The following is a 19,937-nucleotide window of genomic DNA, read 5'->3' as shown; positions in this document are numbered from 1 at the left end:
GGTTTGTTGATTACAGAACATGCTCCTCTATAGGGATATAAAGCACCATAAAGTCCTTTGAGTTTTAAGCTGTTGCTTGTAGTACTCTAGTGAATGGTTTTGTTAATGTAACTATTAGAGTTTAGGGATAATCATAGTGGGGTATGTAATCCCAGTTTGGGTCTTAGCTATGGTATCTTCAGGATATTAAAGCCACTTTCACAGTATATTTTAATTCAACTGGAGGTTTTTACAACTTAGATGGGGTTTAGCTTTATTGATGGTAGACCTTAAATACTCTTTATGCTGAGTTCTATCAGCTTGGGTTAATCATTTGGCTGAGGTGGCTGGCACAAAATTAACCAACCCTTAACATTAGCATCACTTAGTCTAACTTTTGCTTATTACTAAAGATTTATCACAGCCGTTTCCCACGAAGGTGTGGTTAAGCAAAGTGTTTTGAGCTGAATTTCTGCATGCTTAATACCTGCTTCTTTTGATTCAGGCTATCTAGAGGGCATTTTCTCTGGGGCAAGGATGCTTGCACGTGTAATCTTACTAAGAGTTATTAAAAAGGCCAGGACTAAACCTATCTGTTTATGAGGTTGTGTGGACCCATCTAGAAAATTTCAGTGTCTTGCTTTAAATAATTAAGCTACATTAACTATATAAATACTTAGTGGAAAAGTTAAAATACGAGAAAAAAAAGAAATAAGTGTAAATAGTCTTTTACCGTTCTGGAAATCCAGGATCTTTAGGTTAAAATGGCTGGGAGGATTAGTCATAATTAGAGTATGGTTGATTTAGGGTATGATATAATGGAGCAGCGCTTTCAGAGTGATAAGCTCAAGGTATTATATTAGTATTAGGGCAGAAATTTAGTTATATTTAGTATACAAAAAATGGAGGATTAATTTGGTAGAAAAAATACATCCATCAAGAGGTAGCTGTTTGGGTGTTCGTGGTTAAAATATGATGTCTGGGCTCTGACTGTGTTGCATTTTAGTCTCTTGTTTTTGGCGTTTGGCAAGGGTACGTTTACCTAGATTGTTGGTAAAGTCAGAGATGCCAGGTGGGGGACTAGTGTATTTAATTGGAAATAGCTCTTGAAATTGCGTGAGTGTACATGCGTAAGCTTGCGTGAACGTATGCGTGTGTCTGTTGATTAATTGTTATGTCTTTCAAGATTGAATTAATTAACACCTTATGGTTATTATTGCCAGCCCAGAATATTCAATATAAGCTCAGCTTCTACAATTGATTTGGTAGGAATCAAATCTGATTTTATCTGCAGCGGATTCGGCAGGGACCAGGCCTTCTGCGATGGTGAGTGATAGCATCTCCCAAAGTTAAAAATGCCAAATGCATGACAATGCTCTGGTGACTGGTTAATAGGGTGGTAGTCATTAGTCCATCGAAATGTCTTATTTAAGGGGAATGTGTGGGCAATCTTAGTATTATGATCCCGAAGTAAGAACAAGATGCCAGATATAGTTTTAGTATAGTCACCCGCAAGCGTCATGGTCCCGGAGTGAGGAGAGTAGCACTCGCGGGTAGATGATGATTTCTCGGAGGTTGGTAGATTAAGACAGCAAAAATTGGTAGGGGATATACATGTTGACGAGGGACGTTTTGACTAAAATTTGCTATGTCTGATGAACAAATGTATGTACTATATAATAGCAAGGATTTATAGTACGGATCAATATCCATGTGGATTAGATTAGATTGTATAACCAACAATAGTAGCTGTGTAACAGTTAAGACGTTAATACGTGCTTATGTGCATGTACTGGATTTTTAATGTGTTGTTATATATGAATGTACTCTGTAAGAATAAGCAATAATAGTTTTATTTAAAAAAAAGCCCTCACCATGACTTTTTGAAACCACTTTCTTTCCATTTGTTTTATTTTTATCCTTTTTAAAATTGTTATTCCATAGAAAGACGTGCTCTTTAGATTTGTTCAGTGCTATATGACCCATTATCCTGGCATCCTAATGTATTAATCTGATATAACATATGTGATAATATATGTAAGCCTTAATTGCATCTTATTGTAATGAATAGAAGATTTAAATCCTAAGGGATAAGAAACCTAACCAGTACAATTAGCTCTTAGGATGCTAGCTAATTTGTCAACTGAAACAGAGGTTGAAACTTCTTTCTGCTTTGTTATAGAGTATGACCACCTATGATGAATACATATTGCATCAGTTTTTTTTTCTTTTCATTATTAATAACAATTGAAATTAACCCGTATTTGTATACCCATCATGACATTTAAAAATAAAATGAAAGAAAACATACACATATCAGTATTTCATGAACTGACTTATATTTAAAGAAAATACATGTATTAGCACTTCAGTTTAAATATTTAATTAAAAATTCAATATGTTCTACTGCATATACTTCCACATTTTATAATGGTCTTATTTGGAATACTGTCATAGAATATATTATTGTATGCAAATGTTTATTCTCCCTCTCCTCCTGTAAGATGGAATTCTTTCCTTGCCTCAACAATGTTGGACTTAGCCATGCAACTTGCTTTGCCTAATGGGATGTGAATGGCTCTAACTTCGCCTGTATCTGAGTGAAAGACTTAAGTAAGATTTCATGATGCAGCCTGGTCTCTCTTGCTCCTCTCCTCTTTCCCAAGAAAGTGCACATGTCACACTGAGAATATCCTTTTAGCCTGGGTCTCTGAAGAAGACACATAAATCCTTGCTGAACAGAGCTGCAGCAGCATGTATGCATGTAAACAATATGGATGAGGATTGGATATTTGTTATTATAAGTCACTGAGATTTTATTGTTTGATACGTAGCAGGATTAACCAATGTATAATATAAATTTATAGTCTTTCAAACACATATTATTAAATCTAATGAGTAAAAGATAGTTTCTTTGCTTGTTTTTAGAGCAACTCCTTGCATTCTGGAAACTATTTTTGCTTTAATGTGGGATAAAGATGTTATAAGCCTATTTTTAGCTTATATTATTTTTCCCCAAGATGCAGAATCCACAACCTCCAAATATCTCAGCTTCCTTTTAGCAAATAACACTAACAGAAATCAAATATCTGGGCTCTAAATTTGCATATTAGAATTGCTGCTGGGCAAAAGAACTGTCATAGCTGTTAAAACACCAATAGTCATTCATAAAAAAATTTACCTTTAAAAAATAGAATTGCGTTATCTTTAAAAATTTAAACATAACTAAAACTTTGTATTTTATTAAATATAAATCATTTTTATTTACACAATTACACTTTATATTTTGTAACCCTTCACTCTAATTCTGATTATATTTATCTTTTATAAATCATATATATCTTCTTATCTGCCATTTTATAGTCACTTTATTGACACAGAAGAGTTTTCATATATTTATCCAGGGTATTTATGGGTGTTGGGTTGATAAAGTTCCAGAATTTTTCCTTTCTTGCTGTGATTATTGTTTTCTTGATGCTTTAATGCTCAAAAATATTTTTAGAGTTACATGTTGGATACCAAACAATGAGGGCTAGATTCCCACCTCTTGACTATAGGATAGTCCAGTATAGAAATAATTTTTAAGTGATTGGTTCTGAAGATATTTGTTTTGGACTCAAACAAAACTAAAATGGAATAGGTAAAAATAATTATTGTCACAGAAGTCTCATTTTTTAAATATAGAGGTGCATAAGAAATCTAGAGATAAAGTACTTCATGTAATCTAACTCAACAGATGACCAGCCATATACTAAGTTAGATATTAACATCTGGTTGATGAATCATTGTGAGTACGTATACATTGGGAATACCCTTTTACTTAATATTTACAGTATCATGAGCAAGTATCCTTATAAGCACATTTCTCCTTGGGATCCATGTTGAAGAAAGAAAATAGGAGAAACAAAATTCTAATTTTGATTGATAGGTTGCTATTCACTTAAATATAAAAACTTAGCATGAGTCTTTCTTTTGAACATATTGGCTAATATATGGGGTAGATTGGAGATAAATTGATATTTAATTTAATTGAAAACATTGACTAGAAAACGACTCTTCTTTCCATGTTCAGATATAAGGGCATACCCCATTGCATCGTGCTTCACACATATCACATGTTTTACGACATGTGGCAAGTGAGTCTATCAGCCCTGTCCTACAGTGTGTGCTCATTTCATGTCTTGGTGTCAGCATTATTTAGTCATAAAATAGTTTTAATTAAAGTGAGTACATTTTTATTTTAGACATAATGCTATTGCACACCATTTAATAGACTACAGCCTAGTGTAAACAGAACTTGTCCATATACTGTAAACCAAAAAAGTTGTGTCAATTGCCCTATTGCAATATTCACTTTATTGTGGTGGTCTGAGATTGAACCTGCAATGTCTCTGAGTTTTGCCTGTATTTGGGTATAAAACTGCATCCTTCTAAACCTCAGTTTGCTAAATCATTTGATGGGGATCATATACATCTCATAAAGTTCTTGTAAGAATTACCTGAAAACATATACAAATTTTTTGTATGGATGAGTTTGTTCTCATTAGATTTTAATTCTAATAACTTTCTGTCCTGTTTACTATTGTTTTGTGAGTGTATAACACTGGCCTAGTACATAATTGGTTTTCAGTAAATACTATACAACCATTTATTGATTGTCCCTTAAACATTTTCTCTCTTCTCTTAAACTATTTTTTAATATTAATATCCACCATGGTGACCATTCACAGGAAAATAGTCTCAAATTCTTGGCAACCAAATAACACAATCACTACCCACACTTTCCTCAGTGTCTTTCCATTGCTATATTACTTATTAAAGTATGCTGACTTTTATTATTTTTCTTACTTTTCTAAACTTGATTCTAGATGATATATTATTCTCCATCATTAATTAATCATTAGTGTGTATTCTTATTTCTTTATTTTTCTAAGATTACTCAAATGTTGTCTGACAGTAAAATGATTATTATTCGATACTGTATGTTAGAGAGAGACTTTGTATAAGCCTTTTGAGAGGAATATCAACAAAGTTTATTCATGAAAAGTGTTTGTAACACTACAGTAAATGATCATTTTTGCCATGATAGCAAATGACCCACTATGCATATATGAATATCAACAGTGCAAAATTTATGTGAATATTTATAAATGAGCATAAATTCAAAATCATATACATGCAAATATTACCCGTGTATTTGTATTATTATTAAAAGTTTAGTGATGCTCATGTTTTAAAAATTCAAATATAGCTGTTCTTTTTTCAGAAATCTTTATTCATTTTGAAAAATATGTGGAGAAACTAAAGATTGTGATAGCATGCCTCAAACTGCTCAGGAATGAAAACCATAAACACCATTGCTAGGATAAAAAAAAGTGTAGTGTTTACCTTAGGGAGGAAATGATTGTGAGGTGACTGAATAATTAGTTTTCTTTTTTTTTTAAATTTTTTATTGCATTTTAGGTTTTGGGGTACATGTACAGAACGTGCAAGACAGTTGCATGGGTACACACATGGCAGTGTGTTTTGCTTCCTTTCTCCCCTTCACCAAGTTGGCTTATTTTGTAAAGGATATAAACATAGTGTTTCTATCTCTAGAAAGTAGAACATGAGAAGATTGACTTCAATTATGAATGCAGAACTTCCGAGATTTCCGGCAATAACTTCCAAAGAGAATCAGACCAAGAAAAGGAGATGAGTTCATTCTCTATAAAAATATGTAAACACAGTGAAAAAAAAAAGCATTTACAAATGCTTTAACTTCAAGCTGGCTTAAAAATATAAAGGAGTAAATTCGATCTTTCCAAATTGAAGATACAAAACAGTGCATTGAAGCATTTCAGATAACCTCTCGCTCATGTTTATTTAGTATATTTTCTGATTTTTGCAATCATATAAATATATTTACTACTCCTGAGAGGTGTGTGTGATGGGCGTGTGTATGTGTGAGACAAAAATTATTATTAAGAAAATGAAGGGACAAGGCACAGAGCGAGAAAAAGTATTTCCAAAGCATATGTAGGGTAAAGAGCTCATATTTAAAATGTATAAAAACCTTAAAACTCAATAATAAGGAGACATCTAAACTAATGCAGAATATGCAATGAAGTTAAATAGAATTATTAAGCCACAAAATAAAGATATATGATGACTCACACACCCACACACACACTTTGAGATAAGATATATATTGTGTATATATGTTTATTTTGAGACATATGATGGCTCCAGTGTGTGTGTGTGTGTGTGTGTGTGTGTAGTGTGTGTATATATATATATATATATATATACACTGAAAGATACAGAAATGACTAATAAACAGAAAAATAATTATATACTCTGACAATTCCACTCTTAAGTAGTTACCCAAGAGAAATGAAATATGTGTATATAAAAGGTCTTAAAAACAACTGTTCATGGCCACAATGCAAAAGATGCCCCAAATGTAAGCAACATAAATGTCTATCCATTGCTAAATTAATGAGCAAAATGTATATCCATATAGTAACCATTTAGCAATATGAGGAACTGAGCAATGGATAAAAGTTATGATACAGATAAACCTCCAAAACATTATACTAAGTCAGATATTCTGAATTTTGGTGGTATCGAATTTTGAGGATAAATAATTATTTGCCTTGCAGAGGCTGGCTTTTACTTTGTAGGATGTCTAATAACATCCCTGACATCTGTCTACTAGATGCTACTAGCACCCACCCCAGTTGCAAAAACTTAGAAATGTCTGTAGACATTGCAAAATATTTCCTGGTTGCAAAACTACTCCTAGATGAGAGTCACCACAATAAACAGAAGACCAACTAACTGACTCCATTTATAGGAAATGTTCAGGTAAGGAAAATCTATAGAGACAGAACATAGAAAGTTCCTATGCTTGAGATGGAATAGAAGACTAACTACAAAAGGGAATAAATGATTTCTTTGGGATGAAGCAAATGTATTAAAACTTAATTGGGATGATAACAGAATTAACACCAAAAATCTACTAAAAGTCGTTAAATTGTACACCTAAAACATGTGAACTTTATGTTATGAAAATTATCCATTAATAAGGCTATTAAAATATTAATAACTAAGCATGTTATGACTAATCTTGGGCGTTACATATGTCCTATATATGTCAACTAGGGAACAACAAAGACAGAAACACATATAAATTTCTAAAAAAACAGTGTTCATTAGAAAAATATTACGATAATAAAAATTGAAAAGACATGTAATTACTATACAGAAAAGGTCAGCAAACTATAGCCCATGGGTCAAATTTAGTTGATGGCCTGTTTTTATACAGTTCTCAAGCTATGAATGAGTTTTTCATTTTTTACAAGTTTAGGAGCAACAATAAAAAACAAAAAGAATATGAGACAGAGATCTTTTGTCTCATAGACTTTTTATCTGAGACAAAGCCTAAAACATTTATTTTCTAAAATATTTATAATTCAGGTTTTTGAGAGAAAGTTTGCTCTCTTCTACAAAAAAGGAACTAATAGGAGACTACCATATACTTCTCATCATATAAACTACATATTCCAAGAGACAAGATATTTTTTAAATGTTGAAACAATATAATTGTCAGTCAAGTATAAAAAACAACAAATGAAGAGAAAATATATAATTTTTCAAAGACCGAGAAACTGTTTCTAGTGTAACAAACCAACAGATTTAGAGAAATTTCAGACAGAAAAAATTTTATGCCAGATAAAAATTTTGATTTGCACCAAAAAGTAAAGCACATGAGAAATGGAAAATATGTACATAAAGCACTTAAAAGAAACAAAGCTTTTTCACTGATGGTTACCTGTTTTAAGCAAAAATAATAACATCTTGTGAGGTTTGTGACATCTGTGAAACTAAATACTATTGTCAAAATTGCAACTAGAATGAAAGAGATGAAATGAATTGTACTTTTTTACTTTTAATTAATTATATGTAAAATAATAAATTATTTGATAGACTGTGGTAAGTTGAAATACTATTATAACCTCAGGAATAATCACTAGGAGATAAAATAAAAAGGCATAAATAATAAGCCATCAGAGAACATAAAATGTAATTAGAAATATGTCTTATAAACTCAAAATAAATCAAGAAAAAATAGGAAATAGACCCACCAAAGGAAAGATGAGACAATTTTAATACATATTTTAAGATCATAGACACCAACCTATTTTATTAATTACATTAATAATAAATAGTGTAAATCAAAAATAAAATTTCAAACACTCTTAACTAATTGAACTTCTCCACCTTTTAGCCAAGGGGATTCCAAAGTACACCTGAAAAACTACTTTAAGCCATGATGGGAAGGAAGCGGGGGTCCAACATGCCTCACTATTCTCCCTTTGGAATTCATGCACAGCTGACCAGCACTGACACTAAAACAGAGATCTTAAGAATGCCAAAACAGAATGTATGTAGCAATAAAATACCAAATTTCAACCTGACGCTAGTATAGCTTTGCAAGACACATAGCAGGCCCTGAAAGAAATAAAAATAGTTTACCTCAAAATGTATTTCTTTGACATGTTTTGAAAAGGTCCTATAAAGCTATCTCTTGTAGGGGACAATCTACATTCAATAGAGAGTCTTCTTCCTTTTCCTGGTCTATTCTTAATCAAGAAGAAATTTAATTATGACTGTGATACCTTTTTAGGTCTGATGAGAGACATTTACTTTCTATTTTCTCTGAAGCCTACTACCTGGAGATTTCATCTGCATAAGAATCTTGGCCTCTGCAATCCCTTACCTTAACCAGACAGAGCTTTGATATGTACAAAAAGCACACATCAAACCCATGGGTGAAAAAGAAATTCACAATTATGGTTGTAGATATCAACTACTGGATGATTAAATGATAGAATACACACACAGAACACCAATAAGAATATGTAGGATGCTATCAATCAACCTGAGCTAACAGAATGTACTGCATACTTACTGAAATATGTATGTTCAACTCAAGTCCATGCAATATTCACCAAGATAGTCAATATATCCTACTGTGAAACAAATTTCAAGCAATATAAATATACTGCTGCAATTTTTGAAAACTATTTTATATATTTCATTACATTGACAGAATATGAGGAAAACATCATACTACTAACTCAATTAATGAATGCTTAAAAATCATTTGAAAAATTTAAATACCTATTTTCTCAATCTAAGAAAGGACATACACAACAAACCTATACTAACATCACATTTCATAATGAAAAATAATATTTTATTTCTAATATCAAGAACACATTAATAATGGCCACTATGCCATGTCTACTAGAATTCCGAACCAGTGAATTAAGGAAAGGAAAATAAATAATAGCAATTATAAAATATACAGGTATATAAATAAGAATATTTTCTTTGTCAGATGCCATAATTGAGTATATGGAAATCCAAAGCAATCTACAAAAAATACCACTAAACCCAATTTATGAGTTTAGCAAGATCACAGAATACATGATTCATACACAGAAAATCAATTGTATTTCTATATTTTTTTCGATGAACTACTGGAATTATAAGTTTAAAAGCAATGATGAACATTATAATTGCACTCCTGAGAGAGATTAAATAATATGTATATTAATGGAGTTATGCCATGTTTAAGAACCAGAAGATTTAATAATGCTAAGGTATCTGTTCTCATCAATTTGATATACAGTTTCAGTGAAATTCAAATCAAATGCAAATAGACTTTAGCATAAAATTATCACTATAATTAAATATGTTATATTGACAAGAAGAGGAAATAAAAAAAATAAAAGGGTTTTGCTAAAGAATAACAAAACTTGAATACTTGAATTATTTGATTCCAGGACTGACTATAGGGAAATTTGCATAAGTCAGTGAAACAGAATAGACTCTATAAATGGACCCAAAATGTATATGGGCTGCTGACATTTTTAAAAATTATTATACTTTAAGTTCTGAGGTGCATGTGCAGAATGTGCAGTTTTGTTACATAGTTATACACGTACCATGTGGTTTCCTGCACCCATCACTCCGTCATCTACATTAGGTATTTCTCCTAATGTTATCCCACTCCTAGCCTCCCACCCTCTGGTAGGCCCCAGTGTGTGATGTTCCCCTCCCTGTGTCCATGTGTTCTCATTGTTCAACTTCCACTTATGAGTGAGAAAATGTGGTGTTTAGTTTTCTGTACTTGTGTTAGTTTGCTGAGAATGATGGTTTCCAGCTTCTTCCATGTTACTGCAAAGGACATGAACTCATCCTTTTTATGGCTGCATAGTATTCCATTGTTTATATGTGCCACATTTTCTTTATCCAGTCTATCATTGATGAGCATTTAGGTTAGTTCCAAGTCTTTGCTATTGTAAATAGTGCTGAAATAAACATATGTGTGCATGTGTCTTTATAGTGGAATGATTTATTTATTATTATTATTATTTTGGGCAGATTGGAAAGTATGCCTTGTTTTCATTACCCACACGAAGCTTGTTTTGAACTGTTTTATGTTCACAGTTTGGGATTTTTGAGACAATATTGCTGAGCTGCCCCGTCAACCTGAATTTGAGTCCATAGTGGAATGATTTATAATCCTTTGGGTATTACCCAGTAATGGGATTGGTGGGTCAAATGGTATCTCTGGTCCTAGATCCTTGAGGAATTGCCACACTGTCTTCCACAATGCTTGAACTAATTTACACTCCCACAACGGTATAAAAGCATTCCTATTTTTCCACATCCTCTCCAGCATCTGTTGTCCCCTGACTTTTTAATGATCACCATTCTAACTGGCGTGGGATGGTATCTCATTGTGGTTTTGATTTGCATTTCTGTAATGACCGGTGATAATGAGCTTTTTAATGTTTTTTGGCTGCATAAATGGCTTCTATCCCTTGCCCACTTTTTGATGTTTTTTTTTTTTTTTTTCTGTAGATTTGTTTAAGCTCTTTGTAGATTCTGGATATTAGCCCTTTGTCAGATGAGTAGATTGCAAAAAATTTCTCTCATTCTCTAGGTTACCTGTTCACTCTAATGATAGTTTCTTTTGCTGTGCAGAAGCTCTTACATTTAATTAAATCCCATTTGTCTATTTTGGCTTTTGAGCCATTGTTTTTGGTGTTTCAGTCATGAAGTCCTTGCTTATGCCTATGTCGTGAATGGTATTGCCTAGGTTTTCTTCTAGGGTTTTTATAGTGTTTGGTCTTATGTTTAAATCTTTAATCCATCTGGAGTTAATTTCTGTATAAGGTATAAGGAAGGGATCCAGTTTCAGCTTTTTGCATGTGGCTAGCCAGTTTTCTCAACACCATTTATTAAATACAGAATCCTTTCCCCGTTGCTTCTTTTTGTTAGGTTTGTCAAAGATCAGATGGTTATAGACGTGTGGCGTTATGTCTGAGGCCTCTGTTCTGTTCCATTGGTCTATATCTCTGTTTTGGTCTATATCCATGTTGTTTTGGTTTCTGTAGCCTTTGTAATGTAGTTTGAAGTCAGGTAGCATGATGCCTTCAGCTTTTTTTTTTTTTTTTTTTGCTTATGATTGTCTTGTCTATGCAGGCTCTTTTTTGGTTCCATATGAAATTTAAGGTAGTTTTTCCCAATTCTATGAAGAAAGTCATTGACAGCTTGATGGAAATAGCATTGGGTCTATAAATTACTTTGGCTAATATGTCCATTTTCATGATATTGATTCTTTCTACACACAAACATGGAATATTTTTTTCATTTGTTTGTGTCCTCTCTTATTTCCTTGAGCAGTGAATTGCAGTTCTTGACTAGGTCCTTCACATTCCTTGTAATTTTTATACCTAGGTATTATATTCTCTCAGTAGCAATTATAAATGGGAGGTCACTCATGATTTACCTCTCTGTTTGTTATTGGTGTATAGGAATGCTTGTGACTTCTGCACATTTATTTTGTATCCTGAGACTTTGCTGAAGTTGATTATCAGTTTAAGGAGATTTTTGGGCTGAAATGATGGTGTTTTCTAAATATACAATCATGTCATCTATAAATAGAGACAATTTCATTTCCTCTTTTACTAATTAAATAGGCTTTATTTCTTTTTCTTGCCTGATTTCCCTGGCCAGAACTTCCAATACTATGTTGAATAGGAATGGTGAGAGAGGGCATCCGTCTCTTGTTCCTGTTTTCAAAGGGAATGCTTTCAGTTTTTGCCCATTTAGTATGATATTGGCTATGCGTCTGTGATAAATAGCTCTTACTATTTTGAGATATATGCCATCTATACCTAGTTTATGGAGAGTTTTTAGCATAAAGGGCTGCTGAATTTTGCCAAAGGCCTTCTCTGTATCTATCGAGACAATCGTGGTTTTTGTCTTTGTTTCTGTTTATGTGATGGATTATGTTTATTGATTTGTGTATGTTAAACCCACCTTGCATCCCAGGGATGAAGCTGATTTGATTGTGATGGATAAGCTTTTTGATGTGCTGTTGGATTTGGTGTGCCAGTATTTTATTGAAGATTTTTCCATTGATGTTCTTCATGGATATTGGCCTGAATTTTTCTTTTTTAGTTATGTCTCTACCAGGTTTTGTTATCAGGATGAAGTTGGCCTCATAAAATGAGTTAGGGAGGATTCCTTTTTTTGTGTTTTTTGGAATCCTTTCAGCTCCTCTTTGTACCTCTGGTATAATTTGGCTGTGAAACTGTCTGGTCCCTGAATTTTTTTGGTTGGTAGGCTGTTAATTGCTGCCTCAATTTCAGAATTTGTTACTGGTGTATTCAGGGATTCAGCTTCTTCCTCGTTTAGTCTTGTGTGTGCATATGTCTAGGAATTTATCAATTTCTTCTAGATTTACTGGTTTATTTGCATAGCAGTGTTTATAGTATTCTCTGATGGTAATCTGTATTTCTGTGGGGTCAGTGGTGATATTCCCTTTCTCATTTTCTATTGCATCTATTTGATTCTTATCTCTTTTCTTCTTTGTTATTCTGGCTACTGTTCCATCTATTTTGTTGATCCGTTTAAAAAACAGCTCCTGGATTCATAGACTTTTTAAAGAGTTTTTTGTGTCAGGGAGGCACTTGAGGAATGAGTCTGACTTTTATCACATCAAAGGCTGTGTTGGGAGATCCTCTGCTCTTTGCAGAGCTGCCAGGCAGGGAAGTTTAAGTCTGCTGAAGCTGTACCCATAACTGCCCCTTTTCCCTAGTGCTCTGTCCTAGGAAGGTGGAGGCTTTATGTGTAAGTCCCTGACAGGCTGCTGCCTTTTTTTGAGATGCCCTGCCCAGTGGAGAGGGAATTTAAGGACACAGCCTGCAGATGCTTTACTGAGCTGCCATGATCTCCATTCAGTTTGAACTTCCTGGAAGCTTTATTTGCACTGTAATTTTAAAACAACCTGCTGGAGCTTCAGCAATGGTGGATGTTTCTCCCCTCACTGAGCTCGAAAGTCCCAGATGGAGCTCAGTCTGCTGTGCTGGCTGTGAGAATTTCAAACCAGTGGATCTTAGCTTGCTGGTCTTTGTGGAGGTGGGACCCACTGAGCCAGATAACTTGGTTTCCTGGCTTCAGCCCCCTTTCCAGGGGAGTGAACAGTTCTGTATCACTGGCATTCCAGGTGGCGCTGGGGTATGAAAAAAAAAAAAACTGCTGCAGCTAGCTCAGTGTCTTCCCAAACAATCACTGAGTTTTGTGCTGGAAACCCAGGGCTTGGTGTTGTAGGCACTAGTGGAAATCTCCTGCTCTGTGGGTTGTGACAACCATGGGAAAAGCACAGTATCTGGGCTGGAGTCCAGAGTACATACCCTAATGGCTTCCCTTGGCTAGGAGAGGGAGTTCCCAGCCCTTTGTGCTTCCTGGGTGAGGCAACACCTAAACCTGTTTCAGTTCACCCTCCTTGGGCTGCACCCACTCTTCAACCAGTCCCAATAAGATGAACCAGTTACCTCAGTTGGAAATGTGGAGATCACCTGCCTTCTGCATTGATCTCACTGGGAGCTGCACACCAGAGCTGTTCATATTCAGCCATCTTGCCAGCACAACTTCACTTTTAGCTATTTATCCAAGGGAAATTAAACACACAAAAAGCTTATGTTCAGGCAATGACTGTTTATAAACAATTATTTATACAAAATAGTAAAAAAACTCATAGAAAAGTTGATAAACAAGTGTTTGTGTATATACAGCCAAATGCTACTCAATAATAAAAAAGAATGAACTACCACTACCCATGGAATTTATGAATCTGAAAAAAATTATGCCAAGAGAAAGAAACTATGCCCCCAATTCCATATATAATCAATAATTCAACCTTGATGTAAGAACAATACAAAAGAGAAAAAATAATATGAATAAACTAAAAAATGCATAATTACATTACTGATAAAAAATGAAAATTAATCCCACAATAAGTAGCATTTTGTACCCCCAGATTGGTTAATAAGCAACACATGCACACACAGGTCAAAAGTCCTGGCTATACTCAGTGTTGGCAAAAATATGGAGCACTGAATACACTTTTATACTTCTGGTATATGTATAAATAATTCGCCTTTAAAAAGCGTTAACTCAAAGGGGGGCACATGATGACACACAACTCATCCATTTATTTGTGTTTGTGTGTATGTGTGTGTGTGTTCACTTGAGAAACCCTTACTGGTTTGCAGGTGGCCTATACATGAATGTACAGCATATCTTGTTCACAATATGAAAAACAAACAAACAAATAAACATTGATCTCATAAAAAGAAACCAAATTTCATTCAGGAAAATGGGATAAGTAAATTTGGGGAGATTCAAACAGCAGATTATATAAAATAGGGAATGTGAATGAACTACTGTTACATGCAACAGCATAGATGAATATTAGGGGACCAAAACCTTGATATTTGTAAAGCTCAGGGAATTTTTTATAGAGTGTTTTGCCTTAATTAACTTTGGGAATCCACTTAAATATGGTTGGAATTCATCTTTCTCATTTGTTTCTTCTTTGGCTAACACTTTCTAAGGCTTAGAAACAATGGTTGCATGAGCTACAACTAGAAGTTCAATAACTGATTAGTGTAGAAATACTTGTCAAATATTTATTTTGAATTACTTAGGATAAGAAAATACTCTATGCTGTGTGAAATTCAATCAAGATTTTGTTTGTGATACTATGTACACATTGTTCTCTTGTGCATTTCATTTCTTTATTAAATCCTCTTAGAACACAGCTTTTTATCATGTTCTGGAGATTTTCATGGTTGATCATAGAATACGAGACAAAACGTGTTACCCTAGTGGTGATTTATTTGTATTTTTAAATAGACTTTATTTTTTAGAGCAGTTTAGGTTTATAGAAAAATTGAGAAAGTACAGTGATTCCCCATGTATCCCTTGCCTGTATGCATACACAGTTTCCTTCATTATCAACATTACCAGAGTGGTGTGTTATTACAATTGATGAACTTACATTGACACATCTTTATCACCCAAAGACCCCAGTTAATATTAGGGGTTTCTCGGTGTTGTACATTTTATGGGTTTGGACAAATGTATAATGACATGTATCCATGATTGTAGTATGATCCAGAGTAGCTTCAATGTCCTGTAAATATTCTGTGTGCCACCTATTTATCCCTTCCTCTTTCAACCCCTGATAAATGATGTTCTTTCTGTCTCCATAATTTTGACATTTCCAGAATGTCATATAACTGGAATCATACACTATATGGCTATTTCAGATTGGCTTCTTTTACTTAATAATATGCACTAAAGATTCCTCCACATCTTTTCATGGCTTGATAGCTCATTTATTTTCAGCACTAAATAGTATTCCATTGTCTGGTTGTGCCAAACATCATATTCCATTGTCTGAATGTGGCAGACATCATTTATTTTTGGCACTCAATAATATTCCATTGTCTGGCACATTCAAACAATAGAATATGATGTCTGGCACATCCAGACAATGGAATATTATTGAGTGTTGAAAATAAATGATCCATGCAGTTACTGAAGGATCCATTCAGTTTATTGATCTATTCAGTTACTAAAGGGTATCTTAATCACTTCCAAGTCCTGGTAATTATGAAAAAAGCAGCTGTAAACATTCACATGCAGGTTTGTGTGTGAACATTGAGTTTTCAACTTTTTAAATTATTTTAAGAGTATGTTTAGCTTTTTAAAAAAGTAAATTGTCCTTTGAAGTGGCTGGCTGCATCTTTTTTTTTTTTAATTCAAAATAGCAATGAATGAGATGTCTTGTTGATCTACAATCTTACCGTCATTTGATGTTTCAGGATTCTGGAATTTGGCCATTCCAATAAGGGTGTAGTGAGTAACTCACTGTTGTTTTCATTTGTGTTTCACTGATTAAATATAATGTAGAGAATATTTTCATGTTCTTATTTGCTATCTATATGTCTTTTTTGGTGAGGTATCTATTAAAGTCTTTGGTATATTTTTCTTTTTTCTTTTTGTCATTTTATTATCTTTAACATTTAATGTTTTATAGATTTAGAGGTTACAAGTTTACAGTTTTATTAGATGAATATATTGCATAGTGGTGAAGCTCAAGCTTTCAGTGTGCCCATCAATCAAATAGTAAAAATTGTACTGAATACGGAATTTTTCAACCATCTTTCCTCTCTGAGCCTCCCCTCTTCTTGAGTCTCCAATGTTTATTTTTACACTCTGTATGTCCGTGTTTATCCATTGTTTAGCTTCTACTTTCAAGGGAAAACATCTGATATTTGACTTTCTGTTTCTGAGTAATTTCACTTAGGATAATGGCCTTAGTTCTGTCCATGTTGATGCAGAAGACAATTTTATTTTTCTTTATGACTGAATAGTTTTCCATGGTATACATTTTTTATTCAATCATCCATTGGTGGGCACTTAGGTTGACTTCATTTTTAAATTGAGTTGTTGGTTTTCTTATTGTTGAGTTGTAAGGGTTCTTTGTATGTATATTTTTTATAACAATCCTTTATCAGATATGCCTTTTGGAAACATTTTTATTCTGTCTGTGGCTTTTTTCTTTCTCTTTTAAAATAATTTCTGTATTTTGTAAACGTTTTACCTATGGCTTTTCATTATCTTAACAAGGTCCTTTGCAGAACAGACTACTTTTATTTTGACAAAGTTGATTTATTCTTTTTCTCATGGATGTGCCTTTGGTGTGTTATCTAAAAAGTCAAAAAATCAAGATCATTTAGATTTTCTCGTATGTTATCTTCTAGGTGTTTCATAGTTTTGCATTTTACATTTAAGTCTACAATTAATTTGAGTTAATTTTTATGAAAGGTGGAAGGTCTGTGCCTAGGCTCAATTTTTTGCATGTGTATATCCAGTTGCTACCACGCCATTCATTGAGAAAAGTTAATTGTTTACTATTATTTCTGTTTTTTTTAAAAATATATATATATATTACTGCACTTTAGGTTCTGGGGTACATGTGCAGATCATGCAGGACTGTTACATAGGCACATACATGGCAATGTGGTTTGCTGCCTCCATCCCCCCATCACCTATATCTGGCATTTCTCCCCATGTTATCCCTTCCCAACCTCCCCACATGCTGCAGTCCCTCCCCTAGTCTCCCCAGCAGACTCCAGTGTGTGATGCTCCCCTCCCTGTGTCCATGTGTTCTAATTGTTGAACACCTGCCTATGAGTGAGAACATGCAGTGTTTGGTTTTCTGTTCTTGTGAGGTTTGCTGAGAATGATGGTTTCCAGATTCATCCATGTCCCTACAAAGGACACAAATTCATTGTTTCTATGGCTGCATAGTATTCCCTGGTATAAATGTGCCACATTTTCCTAGTCCGGTCTATCATTGATGTGCATTTGGGTTGGTTCCAGCTCTTTGCTATTGTAAACAGTGTAGCGATGAACATACGTGTGCACATGTTTTTATAACAGAACAATTTATAATCCATTGGATATATACCCAGTAATAGGATTGCTGGGTCAAATGGAATTTCCATTTCTAGATCCTTGAGGAATTGCCACACTGTTTTCCACAATGATTGAACTAATTTGCACTCCCATCAACAGTGTAACAGTGTTCCCTTTTCTCTACATCCTCTCCAGCATCTGTTGTCTCCAGAATTTTTAATGATGGCCATTCTAACTGGCATGAGATGGTATGTCAGTGTGGTTTTGATTTGCATTTCTCTAATGACCAGTGATGATGAGCAGTTTTTCATATGTTTGTTGGCCTCATATATGTCTTCTCTTGAAAACTGTCTGTTCATATCCATCACCCACTTTTGAATGGGGTTGTTTTTTTCTTGTAAATTTGTTTTAGTTCTCTGTAGATTCTGAATATTAGCCCTTTGTCAGTTAGGTAGATTGTACAATTTTTTTCTTATTCTGTTGGTTGCTGATTCACTCTAATAATGATTTCTTTTGCTGTACAGAAGCTCTGAATTTTAATTAGATCCCATTTGTCTATCTTGGCTTTTGTTGCCAATGCTTTTGGTGTTTTAGTCATGAAGTCCTTGCCTATGCCTATGTCCTGAATGATTTTGCCTAGGTTTTCTTCTAGGGTTTTTATGGTGTTAGGTCTTATGTTTAAGTCTTTAATCCATCTGGAGTTAATTTTAGTGTAAGACGTCAAGAAGGGGCCCAGTTTCTGCTTTCTGCATGTGGGTAGCCAGTTTTCCCAACACCATTTATTAAACAGGGAATCCTTTCCCCAGTGCCTGTTTTTGTCAGGTTCATCAAAGGTCAGATGGTTGTAGATGTGTGGCATTGCCTCCGAGGGCTCTGTTCTGTTGCATTGGTCTATATCTCTGTTTTGGCACCAGTACCATGCTGTTTTCATGACTGTAGCCTTGTAGTATAGTTTGAAGTCAGGTAGCATGATGCCTCCAGCTTTGTTCTTTTTGCTTAGAATTGTCTTGGCTATGCAGGCTCCGTTTTGGTTCCATATGAAGTTTAAGGTGGTTTTCTCCAGTTCTGCAAAGTGGGTCATACGTAGCTTAATGGGAAAACATTGAATCTATAAATTACTTTGGGCAATATGGCCATTTCCATGATATTTATTCTTCCTACCCATGAGCATGGCATGTTTTTCCATCTGTTTGTGTCCTCTCTTGTTTCCTTGAGCAGTGGTTTGTTGTTCTCCTTGAAGAGGTCCTTTACGTCCTTTGTTAGTTGTATTTCTAGGTATTTTATTCTCTTTGTAGCAGTTGTAAATGGCAGTTCCCTCTTGATTTGGCTCTCTTTTAGCCTGTTATTGGTGTATAGGAATGCTTGTGATTTCTGCACATTGATTTTGTATCCTGAGACTTTGCTGAAGTTGCTTATCAGCTTAAGGAGGTTTTGTGATGAGACAATGGGGTCTTCTAAATAGACAATCATGTAGTCTGCAAAAAGGAACAATTTGAATTCCTTCTTTCCTAATTGAATAACCTTTATTTCTTTTTCTTGCCTAATTGCTCTGGCTAGAACTTCCAATACTATATTGAATAGGACTGTTGAGAGAGGGCATCCTTGTCTAGTGCCAGATTTCAAAGGGAATGCTTCCAGTTTTTGCCTATTCAATATGATATTGGCTGTGGGTTTGTTGTAAATAGCTTTTATGATTTTGAGTTACGTTCCATGTATACCTATTTTCTTGAGAGCTTTTGGCATAAAGGATTGTTGAATTTTGTCAAAGGCCTTCTCTGCATCTATTGAGATAATCAAGTGGTTTCTGTCTTTGGTTCTGTTTATGTGGTGAATTACGTTTATAGACTTGCATATGTTGAACCAGCCTGGCATCCCTGGGATGAAGCTTACTTGATCGTGGTGAATAAGCTTCTTGATGTGCTGTTGCAATCAGTTTGCCAGTACTTTATTGAAGATTTTTGCATCTATGTTCATCATGGAATTTGGCCCCCAATTTTTTTTTTGTTGAGTCTCTTCCAGGTTTTGGTATCAGGATGATGTTGGTTTCATAAAATGATTTGGGAGGATTCCCTCTTTCTGTATTGTTTGGAAGAGTTTCAGAAGGAGTGGTACCAGCTCCT

The sequence above is a fragment of the Callithrix jacchus genome, chromosome 6, assembly GCF_049354715.1.
Source record: "Callithrix jacchus isolate 240 chromosome 6, calJac240_pri, whole genome shotgun sequence".
Classification (NCBI taxonomy): Eukaryota; Metazoa; Chordata; class Mammalia; order Primates; family Cebidae; genus Callithrix; species Callithrix jacchus.
This window is presented reverse-complemented; position numbering follows the sequence as displayed.